Source organism: Arachis duranensis, chromosome 1 (assembly GCF_000817695.3).
Source record: "Arachis duranensis cultivar V14167 chromosome 1, aradu.V14167.gnm2.J7QH, whole genome shotgun sequence".
In the NCBI taxonomy this organism is placed as follows: Eukaryota; Viridiplantae; Streptophyta; class Magnoliopsida; order Fabales; family Fabaceae; genus Arachis; species Arachis duranensis.
Window position 1 is genome coordinate 62,020,796 of NC_029772.3, and position 18,332 is coordinate 62,039,127.

At 36.9% G+C, this 18,332-nt stretch overlaps 1 non-coding gene across 1 annotated transcript; it reads right to left on the reverse strand.

Moving 5' to 3' along the window:
• Positions 1 to 16,085: 16,085 nt before the first annotated feature.
• Positions 16,086 to 16,193, reverse strand: LOC127742509 (small nucleolar RNA R71). The gene has a single exon (XR_008003806.1). It is a non-coding gene; the product is annotated as a small nucleolar RNA R71 (small nucleolar RNA).
• Between the last annotated feature and the right edge of the window lie 2,139 nt (positions 16,194 to 18,332).

The window sequence follows — 18,332 nt, forward strand, 5'->3', positions numbered from 1 at the left end:
GTTAGGGAGCTCTGTTGTAATTTGATGGATCAATTATAGTTTTCATTCTTCTTCTTCTTTCTTTTCTCTTGATCTTACTAGAAAGCTTTTGATCTTAATTCAATTGGTTAGTTGTCTTGGAAAAGAAACTCTCCATAATTGGATCTCCTTTGAACCTTGGAAAAGAGATGAGTAGATCATGCTAGAATTGCTTTCTCATGTTGGACCAAATTGGGGTTTGGATGGATATTATGACATTTAATCCTCCCAACACTTTGATTTGGAAATACATGTGGTATAATCAGTGACCACACTTTCATCTCTTCCCGTGAGCAATTAAATCATGGAATTGGGCAATTGTTCAAGCTTAGAGAGATTGGATTGCCAAGGAATTGGAATTCAATCATTTAAGATTGCCAAGGAGATTAATGAATGCATTGATTGAGGAAGAGATGAAAATGAACTTGATCCGGAGAATGCAACATCTCCTAAACCCAATGATCTCCCCATTTCTGATCTTACCTATTCTATTTACTTGTTCCATTTAATTTCCTGCTTATTACCCCAACTCCCCATTTAAGATTCTGCACTTTAATTTCTGTTATTTACTTTCTAGTCATTTAAATTTCTGCATCTCAATCTAAAATTCTGTTTAGCTCAACTAGCATATTCTTCTAACTAAAGTTGCTTGACCAAATAATCCTTGTGGGATTCGACCACACTCTATTGTGAGTTTTACTTGACGATAATTTGTATACTTGCCGAAGAAAAATTTGTTGAGAGACAAGTTTTCATGCATCAAGCGCACAGGGCTGTGCGTGCGCACAGGTTGTAAATGTTCATTGGGTGTGTGCGAGCACAAGCTGTGCTAGCTGATGAACAGACTTTTGTGTGATCTAGAATTTTACATTAAACTCTCATTGCAAGTATAGTTTCTAGGCCAATAATAATCTTTTCATACAAAAATTTGTTTGCACAAGTACAAACCCCTAATAAAACTAATAACCGAAGTATTTAAACTCGGGTCGTCTCTCAAGGAATTACAGGGAAGTGTTCTTGTTATTGGTTATGTAAAAGTATATTTTGGGGTTTTGATATAGGAAACAAGAAAAGTAAATTGCAAGGAAATCCAAATGATAAAAAGGTCTTAGCAAGGTTTGATGGTCAATAATCTATATCCTTATCACTAACCACAATATGAGAATTGGCAAGGATCAATTCCATTAAGTCATCCTCTAACTAGTAGTAAAAGAAAGTTAAATAAGCTATATCAATCCAAATCCATAAGTCATAGCTCCCCACCAATTCAATTAGTGAGAACTAGATTTAATGGCTCCCAATCATCAATTACTTGGACATTAGTAACTCAAGAGTTCCTAAGTTACCATCCCAAGCCAAGAACATAAAATCCTACTCTAACATCCTTCCAAGCATTTTATCAAACACTTGGTAGGCACAAAATAAAAGCATAGAAAACTAACAAGGAAAATAAATCTAAACAACCAATTGCAAAATCAATAATAATAAATAATAGAAGAAGCAATAATCATGAAGTACTTCAAATTGCATTAAAAGGAAAATCAATCTAACATGAGGAGTTCATAAACTAAATTGTAGAATAAATAGATCAACAAGAGAAGATAGATAAACTAAAATATTAGAACAAATAAGAGTAGAAGAAAACTAAATTAAAGTATAATGGAAATCTAAAATTGAAAAGGAATAAAACTAAGAATCCTAAAACCTAGAGAGAGGCTCTCCCCTCTCTTTCTCTCTAGAAAACTACATCTAAAACCTAAAATTATGTGAATGAGAAGTGTCCCCTTGATTCCTCCACTCTTCAGCCTCTAATCTATGTTTTCCGGGCTTGAAATTGGGCCAAAAACAGCTCAAAATCGCCCTCAGCAATTTCTGATACGTACAGCACGTGGCTCCGTCACGCATACACGTCATGCACGCATACATGTGCTTTACACGTGCGCATCACCTAACAGCAAGGCAACTATGGCAAATTGTATATGGTTACGATGTCCCGGATGTTAGCTTTCAAACGCAACTAGAACTGCCTCATTTGGACCTTTGTAGCTCAAGTTATGTCTGATTTAGTATGAAGAGGTCAGGCTTGACAGCTTTGCAATTCCTTCAATTTATTGTATTCCTTCCTCTTTTGCATGCTTTTTTTCCATCCTCTTAGCCATCCCTGCCCTGTAATCCCTGAAAACACTTAACACACATATCACGGAATCGAACGGAAATAAGAGAGGATTAAAATTAGCAAATTTAAGGCCAAAGAAGCATGTTTTCAATCATAGCACAAAATTAGGAAGGAAAGGGTAAAACATGCGAATTCTGTGAATAAATGTGAGAATAGTGGATAAAATCCACTCAATTAAGCACAAGATGTACCACGAAATAGTGGTGCATCACTAGCGCTCTAAACAGATTGCCTACTTCTGCATGTGCGTACGCACAGGTCTGTGCGTGCACACAAGTTGAAAATTTCGTAGGAGTGTGCGTGCTCACAAGGTTGTGCGTGCGCACATACCAGAAATCACAAAATTCTGCAACATTGCAGAATTTCAGATTTTGATACCAATATTTGAATGATCATAACTTTCTCTATTAAAATCCAATTTTTACAAACTTTATATCAATTTGAAGAGTTTTCAATAAACTTTAATTCTAATCCAATTTAACAAATTCTGAAAACCAAGGAAGAAGTTATGACCAAACAAAGTTTACCAAAATTCCCTTTTCACCAAAAGTACACAATCTACCAATTTCCCCATTTTCACAACTCAAACCAACCAAGACCAAATAAAACCTTTCCAAGCTACATTTTCCATCAAAATCTATCCTTTATAACATATTACACCATTATTACTAATTTTTCCTCCACATTTCATGATTCTCAATCTCAACATCAAATGTATAACATTATAATCAATCTTCATTCACATTTTCCACCCACATTACCATTTCATCAATCTCAACATCACATATAACATTACCATTCACTTTTCAAACCACACAATCATTCATTATCATCATATCATCATCAATCATCATAATTACTCACATTCATCAACCCATCAGAAATCATCATACATTATCATTCAACAACTCAACACCCATTTTAATTCAAACCTATCCTATGGGTCACTAGCATAAGTGTCCATGAATATTATATACTATATAGAGAAAATCGAAACTATACCATGGCTGATTCCCAATATGCACCAAAACCCGAAATTGAGCAAAATCTATGCTTTCAATCACAAGCAAGCCTCCAATTCCACTCCAACAAGCACCAACAAGTTCCAAAGGCTTCCAAACTCACAATAATCAAGCTATATACACACAATTCATCACTAATCAAACCAGGGCTCAACATAATCAAAATTTCACAAGGGTTTAAGAGTAACTCACCTTACCCAACAGTTTTTGATGCCAAATTCAATGCTAAGCAAGGATTAGAGTGTACCTAAACACCCAAAATCACAAAATTTCACTTAATCAAAAGCCCAAAATTTTTGAAATTTTGAAGAGAAGAACTGAGAAGATTTCATGGTTACCTCACCAGTTTCTTGAATGGTTTTTTAGAGCTCTTCACAAGGAACGTGTGGCCGCAAATGGTGCAGCGATCGGAGCTCTGTAGCTCAAGATATGAGCTTGTGATGATGGTAATGAATAGTGCTAATGAGATTTTCTTCTTCCTCTCTTCCTTTCAGCATGAATGTGTGTGTTTAAATGTATGGTGTGCTGAAATGGGTCTTTAATGAGGGTTTATATATGTTGGGCTTGTGCCCAACTTGGGTCCAGTCCAACCCATTTGCGTTTTTAGCCCGTTTGGCCCAACTTCCGGCCAAACCTTAAAAATTAACGTCCGGTTTTTCAACTCTAATATTTTTCTAAGGTTTTTTACTGTTTTAACTTTTTCTTGCGCAGTACCGGGCAGACTTGAACCGGTTCAACTGGTTCAATTTCCGGTTCACGGTTTATTACAAAAAAACACATTTTCTGTCTCAGAAAAACCTACTGAGTCCAAAATTCATATTTAAATCCTCAAATTCTCACTTTAATTTTTTTTGGAACCTAATTTGGGCAATATTAATTACTTAATTAAATGATTAATTAAGCTCGGTTCTTACAGATGACAAGCTTAATATGAAAAATACCTAGGATGATACACAAGAATTATGAGATATACATCCTGGGAAGTGAATTTAATTCCTTGAACTACATTACCAAATACTAAGTTTGGTGTCTGCCATTGTTGTATATATGATTACAATAGTCACGGCTACTCATTGTTGCATAAGGAACACTTAGTTGAAAGTGTCAAAAAAATTCAAAAATTAGTTATCATTTTTTTATTATTTGGCCGCTAAGTATAGTACTTTAAAATTTTTGTTTTGTTGTGGTGAATGAAGAAAAGGTTGATGGAGAGGATAAGGCAAGGCAATGTACGGCTAGCATTAAGCAAAAAAAAAGGTAAGTCACATGGCTTTGGAAGTTGCTGCTTGGGAAGTACAAATCTGCACATTGTTGGGAGATGTACATCACCAAGGTGACCGAACCTACATGCCCAATATGGAAACAATCCTTGTCTTCATTCAACTATACATGCACACCTTCCATTTTCACCCTCTCAAAAGCATCCTCACCATTCATTCTTCATCAATTTCTGCTATAAATAGCCCCACCTAGACCGTGTTTCACAATTCAAATTTACACCTTCTTGATTTCATAAGTTCAGTTTTGGTGTCCCTTAAAGTGCAATCCACTAACCGTGCCCTGATTGCATCAAACCACCCGTGTCCCTTGTGATTTCACAACCTTACCTCATCCTCAAGCCACACTCTCATCCTACAAGCTACACTAGCCACCCTTCATCAATATTCCTTACTCTTCTATTTGGCCAATATTAAGGCAACTATGGCAGCCTCATCAAGCTCCAAAAAAAGGAAAAAGAAACAAGAGCCAAAGAAGAAAGCGGAGTCAAACAAAAGAAAACAACCTAAAGAATGAAAGGTGGTGTTGCTCCTTAATCATCAAATTTAATAAGGAAGAGCTTGCTTCCAATTTTCTTTTCTGCTTTATAAGTTACTTTAAGTTTAAGTCATTTGAATTTTGTTTGTTTGCTTTCTTTAATTTTCATTTAAGTATTCTAGCCTAAGTACTTGTTTCATTCTCAGACTACTTGAATGTATGTCTTGTCCCCTTTGTCTTTAATTGATTAAAAGAAAATATTTGAAATAGAAAGTGTAATTGTCCAAATAGGTAGGAAACAGATGTCACTTCTTAGCATGAACTTAGTTGCTGTCGCTGGAACCTTAGTGAATAAATGTCCTTGAAAGAAAGAAAGAACAAGAAAGAAGAAAAGAAACAAAGAATAAGCTAGGCACCAATGGGTTTTACACATGCCTGTGGTGTTTTTGTACCAGAATCTACTTGGATGATTAGGTTCTAAGGAGTGTTTTAACACTTGGTAACTTAGGTTAACTAACCCGGGATTATCAACCAAAAGTTCGCTATCAAGAGCAACCTAGTTACAAAGCATTTAGTAACCCAAAGAGGTATTGGGCATCAATGTCTCTAGAATTGAATTGTGAGCCAAGTGTCTGTAGTGTGTATGTGTAGAGGAGAGGCTTGAGTTAGTAAGTTTGAGGGGTGCTTCATCACCCAACACATTGAGCCAATTGGATCGGGAGTGTTGACTAAAAACTTATCTAAAGAGCTGCCTCAAACACAGAACACTAAGCTACAAATAAAGAATAAGTTTCTAAGCAAAAGAAAAACGAAAATCAAATACCAAGGATCAATGAACAACAAGGCTTCATACCAGCACCTTAGTTAGCACTTAAAGGGACATTTCACACCTGCAAACTAATAAAAGTTGAGCTGCAAACATATCCTGCATAAAACTCCATGAATCAAATTCAATTGCTTTCTAATAAGGACATCTATTTCTCTCTGCTTTCATTCAATTGTCTCATGTTTTATAGCTTGCTTGAGGATAAGCAAGATTTAAGTTTGGTGTTGTGATGCCAAGGCATCTTAGGCTAGTTGCACTAGCCTTTTTCGTAAGTTTTCATTAGGTTTTATGCACTTTCTTAAGCAATAAGTAAGAATTTGGATGGAAGTTTCATGCATATCTTGATTAATTCAAGCATGGTTAATTTGATGCATTTTCATAAGATTTGTGTTATATTTACTTGTTTGTTATGAATAATGCAAACTATTGTGAATTTAGCAGAACTTTGATGCATATGTTGGTTGATGATAGGTGAAGAAAAGCAACAAAAGGCCAAGGAAGGAAGCTGAGGAAAGCCAATCAAACAAGCAACAAAAAGGGCCATGAAAAGGAGAAGAGGAAGCAACGTTGGTGGCCAAAGTTGGCTCACCAACGTTGCCTCAAACGTTGAGCAAAAAGGGTGAAATGCAACGTTGGTGGCCAAAGTTGGCTCACCAACGTTGCTGGCAACGTTCTGCATTTTTTTGTGCCAATTTTAACTCTAACGTCTACAATAAAAGTTTCAAATCTGGAGTTAGAAATTTTACAATAACGCGTACGCGTGAACATTCATTTTTACCAATCTCGCGAATGCATGAGTCACGCATACGCGCCAATTGGTGTTTTGACGCGTACGCGTGAGCGACGCGTACACGTGAACAAGAGAGCGTTGGAGTGCAAACATTGAGTCAAACGTTGCCTCTAACATTTTTTATGCCTTTGAAGAGAGTTGCATGGAAAACTAGTCATCGATGCGCATGCGTGGGCAACGCGCATGTGTGGGCGATGCGTACGCGTGACCAGGCGAATGCTGGTGCACCAACGTTGAGTCAAACATTGCTGGCAACACCCAGAATTCAATTTTTTTTAGTAATGTTTGACCCAACATTTGCCCATGAATGTTGATCACCAACGTTGATACCAACAACACAATTGAGCACCATGCAGAGTGCAAAACGTTAGTTTGCCAATGTCCCTCCTCAATATCATTGAGAGCCACTTTAACTTGCTTCAACAAAGGAAAAGACCCACATCCAAGACTTGAAGACCCAATGAAGAAAGTGTATAAATAGCAGAGAGTTTGAGTTAGAAGGGAGAGGGATCTAGGGATCCAGAATTAGAAACACTCTGTAATTTACTTTCTCTGTAATTATGTTTTACTTTCAATGCACTTTTCAATTCCAATTTCCATTCCCAGAGTTATGAACAACTAAACCCATCTTCATTGGGTTAGGGAGCTCTATTGTAATTCAATGGATCAATAATAATTTTCATTCTTCTTCCTCTTTCTTTTTTCTTGATTTGTTAGAAAGCTTTCAGTCTTCATCCAATTAGACAATTGTCTTGGAAGAGAAATTGTTCATACTTGGATTTTCTCTGAACCTTGGAAAAGGAATGAGAAAATCATTCTAGAATTGCTTTCTCATGTTGGACTGGGTTGGGAGTTGGATGGATACCGTGATATGGAATCCTACTAATACTTTGATCTAGAAAAGCATGTGGTATAATCAGTGATCGTACTTCATCTCTTTCTATGAGCAATTAGATCAAGAAATTGGACAATTGTTCAAGCTTAGAGAGATTGGATTGCCAAGGAATCGGAATCCAATCACCTAAGATTGCCAAAGAGATCAATGAATGCATTGATTGAGGAAGAGATGAGAATGAACTTGATCCGGAGGATTGCAATATCTCCTGACCCCAATGAGCTTCCCCACTTCTGATCTTACCCATTCTATTAAATTTTGCTATTTACTTTGATGCTCAATCACCCTCACTCCCATTTAATTTCCTGCAATTTAATTTTTTGCAATTTAAGTTCCTGCAATTTAACTTTCTGCAATTAATTTCTGCTATTTACATTCTGTTATTTATATTTCTTGCCATTTAAGTTTCCCGCCATTTAATTTTCTGTAATTCTCAATTCAAATTCTGTTTAGTTTAACTAGAATACTCCTCTAATTAAAGTTTCTCAACCAATCAATCCCTGTGGGATTCGACCTCACTCTATTGTGAGTTTTACTTGACGATAATTCGGTATACTTGCCGAGGAAAATTTGTTGAGAGACAAGTTTTCGTGCATCGTTTGTTGAGTTTAGTTAGTAGTCTAGTATGTTAAATAAGGTTTTGTGGTGTTTTGGTAGCTGTTTACAGGTTTGCAATGCTTGGTTTGGTGCATGAAATTGGAAAATTTTGAAAAACAGAGCTCCCAGCCACGCGTACACGTCATCTACGCGTGGCGTGACCCCAAGTTTCCAACCATCCATGCGTACGCTTCGCCCACGCGTACGCATGACATCCAAAGTTTTCATACCCAGTACAAACACCAGAGAGTTGCGCATGTAGTGTGCTAAAATTGTGCCTCTAGCAAAATTTTGCCCCACGCGTATGCGTGACCCATGCGTATGCGTCACCTATATCTCTCTTCTCTCACGCGTTCACGTCACCGATGTATATGCGTCGCACGCCACTTCTTCCACTCACGCGTATGCGTGACATGACGCGTATGAGCCACTCACTGCCATGTTTCACCCACCTTTTTTTCTTCTTTTCTTTCTATTTCTTCCCTTCTTCTCTCTTCTCTTCTTTTCTTTTCCTCCTTCAACCATCATCCAACACCACCAATCACCATCTATCACCATTTTTTTAGTTAGTTAGTTAGTTAGTTGTTTATTTACTTTGATTTATGTTTATTTTTCTGTTTTTCATTATAAGTGGACGATTATTAATATTGTTTTCTGTTTAATGCTGCTGATTACGGATAAGATGTTGTTTTAACATCATTGTTATTAATCATCATTGTTGGAGTCCCTTATTGAGGTTATATTTTGTCACTTGGTTTTGAGTTCTTGATTCTTAACCTTTTTGAATACCGAGTACATGTGACATTGCCTTCAAGCATCTTAACTCTTTTGAATTGCATGTTTTGGCCATCATGCATTCATGATCCATTGTTAGGCAATTGTGTATTATCAATGCATTTTTTGTTAGGTGATGCTTGTTTATGATCGACCCTTATTCACATCACCTATTTCATGCATTGAGATTTTGGAATTGTGGAATTGGATCGAAAGCTTACTTAGTGACATATTTTTTAGCTTTGTAAAGCTTTGTGGACCATGCTTGCTATGTGATTGAGTTTAATTGCTACCTTATTTTTCCTAAGTTGCATAGCACCCATGTATTCCACCTCTATGTCACTTAGGTGTTGCAAACAAACTTTAATATGTGTCATTATTTGATGTGTGAGCTTTATATTTCAATTGGTTCACTAGGTTACCTTGCACATCAATCTATGCCCATTCATTATCCAATTCACAATTGATGGATTTTTGCTTGAATGCTTTTATGCTTCTTTATTGCTTGTTTGGTTGTCTTAATCTACAAGTTCTCTTCGAAGTATCTCAAGCACACTAGAATGAGTGAAGTGCATGCTTCTTTTGTGTAATTGTGACATAGCTCTCTATGCTAGTGTGAGTGTTCTAAACCGCATGCAACTTAGAACTCACACACTTGTTTCATTAATGTCACACTAATTCACTTACTCAATTATAGTGATTTACCCCCATTCCAACAATTTACGCTTCCTTGCTTTTGCATTTTCTCATCTTACGGTGCTATTTTCTATTTTTCATGGACGAGTCATCATAAGCAAGAACGCTAGCGGGAAAAAGAACATACAGAACCGGTTGATCCACCAGCTGAAGGTGGCAATCCGGAAAGTCGCTGTACCCCCTTGCTCATCTTTGAATACACCGAGGATGGTACAAACTTTTAAGTGTAGGGAGGTCATCCGACCAATCAGCATTTTTTGTGACAATTTCTAATCCCAACACTTTCGTATTTCATTTTTAGGTCTTTTAGGAATTTTTAGATGAATTTTCTTATTTTGCATATATATATAATAAGCTTAGTCAAAATAATGAAGTTTTCCAAGGATTTTATTTATAGGGCACCCCAATTGATTGAAATTTTTTTTAGAACTTGCTTGAATTATATATTATGGAACATTATTTTTGAGCTAAGAACACATAAGCATGTGAGTTTTAAGCCTAATTGTGTGGTTACATCATATAACCATTATCTTCATTCTTGTGTGCATTATTCTCTTTCTATGATTGCAATCTTTGATTTGTTTGATTCTTTATGTCAATTATTTTGTGTATAAATGCACTTATATGATGGAGACCATCGTTTCAAATAGCTCACTTACCCAAATAGCCTTACCTTTTTATCTTCCATTGTTAGCCAACTTTGAGCCTATGCTAAACCCCTTTTGTTCTTAATTTTAGCACATCACAAGCCTTAAAGTGAAAAATAATAAATATCCTTAATTTGGATCTTTGATTAGATTAAGCTAGTGAGAGTGTTTATCATTTAATTGTAGGAGAATTAGGAACATTGGTTGGGGTAAATGTGTATTTTGTAGTTTTGATAAAAATATTGGGAATTGGGTATATACTCATGTATTAATTAGTTTAAACCATATGCATTGGTATCTTTGTATATAATTCATCAAAAAGAAAAAGAGAAAAACAAAAGGAAAATAAAAAGAAAAAAATATAGAAAAAGAAAAAAAGAAAGAAAAAGAAAAGCAATAAAAAGGGGACAAAATGTCCCAAAGTGAAGTTCAATAATAATAAATGTATATGGGTTGTGATAAAAAAGAGAATGCATGAGTGTGTGAAAAAGTGAAGAATGAGTAGTTAGGTTTACTTTAGAATCGTTTAGGTTGTTATATAGGTTAGGTGGGAACTTAAGTCAATCAAAGATTCAAATTTCAAACTCACTTAACCTTATACAATCCTACCTTGACCCTAGCCCCATTACAACCTTGTGGAAAGACCTCATGATATTTGTATGCATGCATGGAATAATTATGGATTGTTAGATGAAAAACAAATCTTAGAAATCATGATTAGAGGAGAATTGAGTGAATCAACCCTATACACTTGAGTGACTAGAGTGGATACACATCTGGTGAGGGTTCGATCGCTCAATTACATGTTTTCACCTATGATCATCTATTTTCTTGCAAGTTTGTAAAATTCTATTCAATAACTCAATTCAATTGTGGATTTGACTTGGTTGTTAACACCTTTAGCCCTCATGTTCATATATACTTTCTTGAAAATTGATTTATTTTGACCAAGTAGTTGCATTCATTTAGATAAATTGCATGTAAGTAGATTGCATTGAATAAATATTGATACCCTTTGTCTCTTTCTTAGTTTAGCATGAGGACATGCTTAGTTTAAGTGTGGGGAAGTTTGACAAACCACAATTTTGTGGTTTATCTTGTGCTTAATTTAGGGGATTTTATTAACTTATCTCACATTTATCAATGAAATAGCATGGTTTTGTAATTCGCCCTAAATTTGTGCTTAAATGTGAAAACATGCTTTTTAGGCCTTAAAATAGCTAAATTTAATTCACCTTAATTCCATTCGATGCCTTAATATGTTTGTTGAGTGATTTTAGATTCATAAGGCAAGTATTGGATGGAAGAAGTGAAGAAAAAAGCATGCAAAGTGGAGAATTCATAAAGAAATGAGCATTTAAAGAATTGAAGGCCACGCGCACGCGTCACCCACGCGTACGCATGAGAAGGAAATCTGCCAGCGGCGCGCACGCGTTGTCCACGAGCGCACGTCACAAGTAGCACGTGACCTCATTAAAGTGATTACGCTGGGGGCGATTTCTGAGCTGCCCAGGCCCAAATCCAACTCATTTATGAGGTTATTTGATACAGAATTCAAGATTGGACAAAGGGAGAAACAATTAGATTAGCTTAGGATCATGTAGGTTAGCTTTCTAGAGAGAGAAGATCCCTCTTCTCCCTAGAATTAGGGTTCTTAGGTTAATTTCTCTCTTAGATTTAGGTTTAATTTCTTGTTTTCATCTTGTTTTCTTTACAATTTCTTGTTCTTACATCTTTATTCTTAGTTCTTTTGTTAATTTTTCTTTTATGCCACTTTTATGTTTATGAGCACTCTTGTTAGTTTCCTTTTTCATTTAATGTAATTCATGTTTTATGTTCCTTTATTGTTTAATTGAGTTATTGTTATTGTTTCCTTGCAATTGGTAGTTGTAGAATTTATATTTCTTACAATTTACCATGCTTTTATTTTATGCCTTCCAAGTGTTTAACAAAATGCTTGGTTAGATGTTAGAGTAGCTTTTTGAGCATTCTTGGTTTGGAAAGAGAAATTGGGCAATCTTGAGTCATTGATACCTAACTTAGGTTGGTGATCTAGAGTTGTTAGTTAATATTGTTTCCATTGACTCTAATCTGTTGCTAATTCGATTATTGAGTTTATTAGGACTTTTGGATTGAGATTAACTAGTCTTATTTGACTTTCTCTCAAGTGAAGATAACATTATACCTTCTTCCTATGTTGGAGATGACTAAATAGGATTAGCTCTTTATAATTATTGTAATATGATTAGTGACTAGGATAGAAAGCCTTAATTCTCAATCCTTTCCACGAATGTCTCTCTTTATTAATTATTTTCTTTAATTGTTTGCTTTACTTTTCTTGTCATTTATTTTCTTGCCCTTTTATCAACCAACCCATCCCTTGGATACCATAACCAATAGCATATATATCTCACTGTAATTCCTTTGAGAGACGACCTGGGACTAATACTCTCGTTTATTTTTATTGGGTTGGACTTGTGACAACCGAAATTAAACTTTGATTGAGTATTACTTGTCGGTTTGGAACTATATTTGTAATGAAGTTATTTCCTCTAACCGATAAGAAATTCTAAGCCGATGGGTTTTGCTCTTTCACTCAACTCAAGCATTCAACCAAAGTGGGCCCAAGAGTAGATTTTCGCACCTCTAGACTAGTTTATCATATTTATGTATTCTTTTCATTATCATATTAGTATAAATAGAACAAAGATAACCCTTGTTCGAGATCTTTGCCCTTTCGTACCTTTTCACTATTATTTTCTATAAGCTTTGAGCAAAAAAACCTCCTAAGTTAGGGTTAGGAGCTCTGTTGATTCCCATGGATTAATAATATTACTGTCTCTATTTTAATACATGTCTGATTCTATTCTCTGATGCATTCTCGTTCTTCAATCTTATGAATTGGGGGTGAAACGTGACATTCATCCCTATTCTACATGGGTTACGTGCGAGTCTTGACCCGGATAGCATTCAACTACAGCTAGAGAATATATCACGGATTCCAAGAGAGTACCTGGGCTGACTTTGGATATGTGACATGAAATCTCGTTGGCCGTGGGTTACTGAGGTCTTTGTGGCACAAAGTCTAGAGTCAGAAAAGCAGCATTCTGATGCCAGGGCATCTAGGCCAGTTTCACTAACCTTTTCTTTACTGTTTTAGGGTAGTTTCATGCATTCTCCTAGTGAATAAGGCAAGTTTTGGGTGAAAATATACTTACACCTTCATTTAAGCAACTATTGTGAATTTTGCATGATTTCATGAGAATTTTGCCAAAATTGCATAATAATTTGATGATGCATAATCTCATGACTTTGGCTAGAGCTTTGATGCACTTTAATTGCTTGATTTCAGGACAAATGAAGCATGGAAGAACCACATTAGCATTCACGTTAGCTTAGTTAACGTGACTACTAACGTGAGATGGCAAAGAGCTTGCAACGTTAATGAGAAAAGTGATCACCAATAACGTCTGTGAAGCCATTCATAGCTTACGTTAAAAGCCACGTTAACTAAGTTAACGTGGTACTTAACGTAGAAGAAAAAGAAGACTCCACGTTAACGAGAAACATGAACTCCAATAACGTTTCTCCTCAACGTTAGTGGTAAAAGTGAACACCACTAACGTTGGGAAATTAGGCAATGCCCCACGTTAAGAGTCACGTTAATTTAGTTAACGTTAACTCTAACGTGGAAGAGGATCAACAACGCCAACGTTAGTGACACTCACTTTTGTCACTAACGTTGGATTACTAGCATTGCCTACGTTAACTCTCACGTTAAGATTGTTAACGTGAAAGTTAACGTGGAGTTGGGATCAAAGAACCAACGTTAGTGACACTCACTTTTGTCATAAACGTTAGGAGATGGCTTCATTACTACGTTAAGAGCCACGTTAACTTAGTTAACGTGGGTTCTAACGTAGGGACTTAAGGCAATTGGAGCGTTAGTGACAAAGGTGAGTGTCACTAACGCTCTTGAAGGTGATAGATGCCACGTTAAGAGCTACGTTAGCCAAGCTAACGTGAGATCTAACGTAGGGGGGCAAGCAACGTTAATGGGAAAAGTGATTCCCATTAACGTTTGCGAAAAGGGGCACAAGCCAATGTTAATGGGAAAAGTGAGTCCCATTAACGTTGGCCAAAGATTGAGTAAGAAACGTTAGTATTCATGTTAAGATTTCTAACGTTGGAATTAACATGGGTACATAAGGGTGGAACGTTAGTGGAAAAAGTGAATGCCACTAACCTTCATGGATCAATTATAGTTTTCATTCTTCTTCTTCTTTCTTTTCTCTTGATCTTACTATAAAGCTTTCGATCTTAATTCAATTTGTTAGTTGTCTTGGAAAAGAAACTCTCCATAATTGGATTTCCTTTGAACCTTGGAAAAGGGATGAGGAGATCATGCTAGAATTGCTTTCTCATGTTGGACCAAATTGGGGTTTGGATGGATATTGTGATATTTAATCCTCCCAACACTTTGATTTGGAAATACATGTGGTATAATCAGTGACCACACTTTCATCTCTTCCCATGAGCAATTAAATCAAGGAATTGGGCAATTGTTCAAGCTTAGAGAGATTGGATTGCCAAGGAATTGGAATCCAATCATTTAAGATTGCCAAGGAGATTAATGAATGCATTGATTGAGGAAGAGATGAAAATGAACTTGATCCGGAGAATGCAACATCTCATAAACCCAATGATCTCCCCATTTCTGATCTTACCCATTCTATTTACTTCTGCCATTTAATTTCCTGCTTATTACCCAACTCCCCATTTAAGATTCTGCACTTTAATTTCTGTTATTTACTTTCTAGTCATTTAAATTTCTGCATCTCAATCTAAATTCTGTTTAGCTTAACTAGCATATTCTTCTAACTAAAGTTACTTGACCAATCAATCCTTGTGGGATTCAACCTCACTCTATTGTGAGTTTTACTTGATGACAATTCGGTATACTTATCGAAGGGAAATTTGTTGAGAGACAAATTTTCATGCATCAAGTTTATGGCGCCGTTACCGGGGATTGATTTTGAATCAACAATGATTAAGTTTGAAGATCACTAGATTGAGCATTTTTTTCTTTTTGTTTAGTTTATTTAGTCAATTTTTGTAGTTGTTTTGATTTTTTCCTCACCCCTGCACCCCCTTAATTTTGTTTCGTTCTTCATTTCTTTGTTTATTATAATTTTGCTCACTAACCCACTAACTGTTTGATAAATTACATCACTCACACTAACAATTACTCTAACAAGAATAATCTTCACTATACCTCCTGTTGTGCAATCTGTTTGTTGTATGACAGGGAGAAGAGAAGGAGTCTCAACATCCTTTGATTCAAAACCTGAAAGAACCCTTTGGAGACTAAGAAGGGAGGCAAGAGGAAAAAGAATTATTGGTGCTGAGGAAGAGGAAGAATACTTTGAACTCAACATGGAAGAGAATTTGGAGAACAATCATGAAGAAGAAGCTCATAATCATGCCAGAGAAGGCCATGCAAATCAGGCTGGGCAAGAAAGGAGGGTCTTAGGGTCCTATATCAATCCTAATCCAGGAAATTGTGGAAGCAGCATTCAGAAGCCCACCATACATGCCAACAATTTTGAGCTAAAACCTCAGCTCATCACCCTTGTGCAGAATAATTGCTCATTTGGAGGAGGTGCTCAAGAAGACCCTAACCAACACTTGACCACCTTCTTGAGGATTTGTGACATGGTGAAGTCCAATGGAGTCCACCCCGATGTCTATAGGTTGCTCTTGTTCCCCTTCTCACTCAGGGACAAGGCATCCAAGTGGCTTGAATCCTTTCCAAAGGAGAGCTTGACTAATTGGGAAGAAGTGGTGAACAAGTTTTTAGCAAGATTTTATCCTCCTCAAAGGATCAATAGGCTAAGAACTGAGGTGCAGACTTTCAGACAACAAGATGGTGAGACACTTTATGAAGCATAGGAGAGATTCAAAGACTTGACAAGGAGATGCCCACCAGAGATGTTTAATGAGTGGGTCCAACTTCACATCTTCTATGAAGGTCTTTCATATGAGTCAAAGAAGGCTGTGGATCATTCATCAGGAGGTTCTTTAAACAAGAAGAAGACCATTGAAGAAGCCATAGATGTCATTGAAATAGTTGCTAGAATTACTACTTCTATGCCTCTGAATGAAGCAACACTAGAGGAGTAATGGAGCTGAACCACATGGATGCACTGTTAGCCCAAAACAAGATGATCACCAAGCAGCTAGCATATCTTACCAAGAAGGTGGAAGATAACCAAATTGTAGCAGCCATCACTTCATCACCAGCTCAAGAAGGAGCAAACATAGGAGAAGAAGGTGACTGGGAGCAAGCCAACTATGTGGGAAACTCACCTAGACAAGTCCATGATCCATACTCCAAAACTTACAACTCTGGATGGAGGAATCACCCCAACTTTAGATGGGGAAATCAACAAGATCAAGGGCAAGATCAGAGAGGCCACAATCTCAACTCCAACAACCATGCAACTCATCAAAACACCTCACAGAGACATTACCATCACCCATCCAACCAATCTTCACAAACACCTAATCCCAACCCCACATCAACCACCGAGGAGAGGCTCTCAAAAATTGAGGCTCTACTTGAAAGCCTATGCAAGGTCATTCAAGATAGTAAAGCCTTTCGGGAAGAAGTACAATCCAACATGCAGAATCAAGATGTTGCCATCAAGAAACTGGAAACACAGGTTGGATACTTATTCAAGCAAGTTCCTGGACACAATGATTGCAGCAATATTAACTCAATGCCAAAGGAGGAATGTCAAGCCATCACCCTCAGAAATAGAAAGGAACTGAAGGAGACCCATAAGCAAACACCAGAGGAGAAACCGGGTGAAGAAAACAAGGAACATGAGGAGGCTCAACCCTTAACCCCTAAGCCACACCAAGAAGGAGAAGCACCCAGATCATGTCCCCCAAAAGCTCCATACCCCCAACGACTACAACTAAAGAAGAAGGGGGAGGACAACCAATTCTCAAGATTTCTGGAAATCTTCAAGAAATTACAAATAAACATACCCTTTGCCGAGGCAATAGAGCAAATGCCACTCTATACCAAGTTCTTGAAGGAATTGATGACCAAAAAGAGAAGCTGGAAGAACAATGAGACTATAGTACTCACAGAGGAATGCAGTGCCATCATCCAACACAAATTGCCCCAGAAATTGAAGGACCCTGGAAGTTTCTAAATCCCTTGTATCATTGGGGAAATCACTGTAGAAAAGGCTTTATATGATCTAGGAGCCAGCATAAATCTAATGTCTCTAGCAATGATGAAAGAAATGAAGATTGAGGAAGCTAAACCAACAAGAATAGCTTTACAATTAGCAGACAGATCATTCAAATTTCCCCATGGGATAGTAGAAGATTTGTTAGTGAAGGTGGGGGACTTCATCTTTCCAGCAGATTTTGTGGTATTAGACATGGAGGAAGCAGCTAATACTTCCATCATTCTAGGAAGGCCATTCTTGGCCACTGCCGGAGCCCTTATTTATGTCCAAAAGGGTGAACTTGTCCTTAGACTACATGATGAGAAATTGACATTCAATGTGTTTAAGGCCATGAGCTACCCACACAACTCATTGGGAGAATGCATGAGGTTGGATTCCGTAGAGGCCTTGATACAAGAAACTCTCGAAGAAGAATTTGAAGCATCAACAGAAGAGGAATTAGCAGCAAGCGAAGAAGCTGCAGCTGCTGAAACACATGTTCAAGGGATACTAGAAGAAAAGGAGGGAAGAAAAGAAGTACCCAAACTAGAGCTTAAAACACTGCCAACCACTCTTAAGTATGCTTACTTGGGAGAGAACAAAAGTTATCCAAAGATCATAAATTCAGCCATCAGCCAAGAACAAGAAGAAGAGTTGCTTCAAGTCTTACAAAAACATAAGGATGCCATAGGATGGACACTTGTTGACTTGAAGGGAATCAGTTCAGCCATATGCATGCATAAGATACTCTTGGAAGAAGGTGCCAAACCTTCCATTCAGCCTCAAAGAAGGTTAAATCCAGCAATGAAAGAAGTGGTACAGAAAGAAGTTATGAAGTTGTGGCAGGGAGGAGTAATCTATCCAATTTCAGATAGCCAGTGGGTCAGTC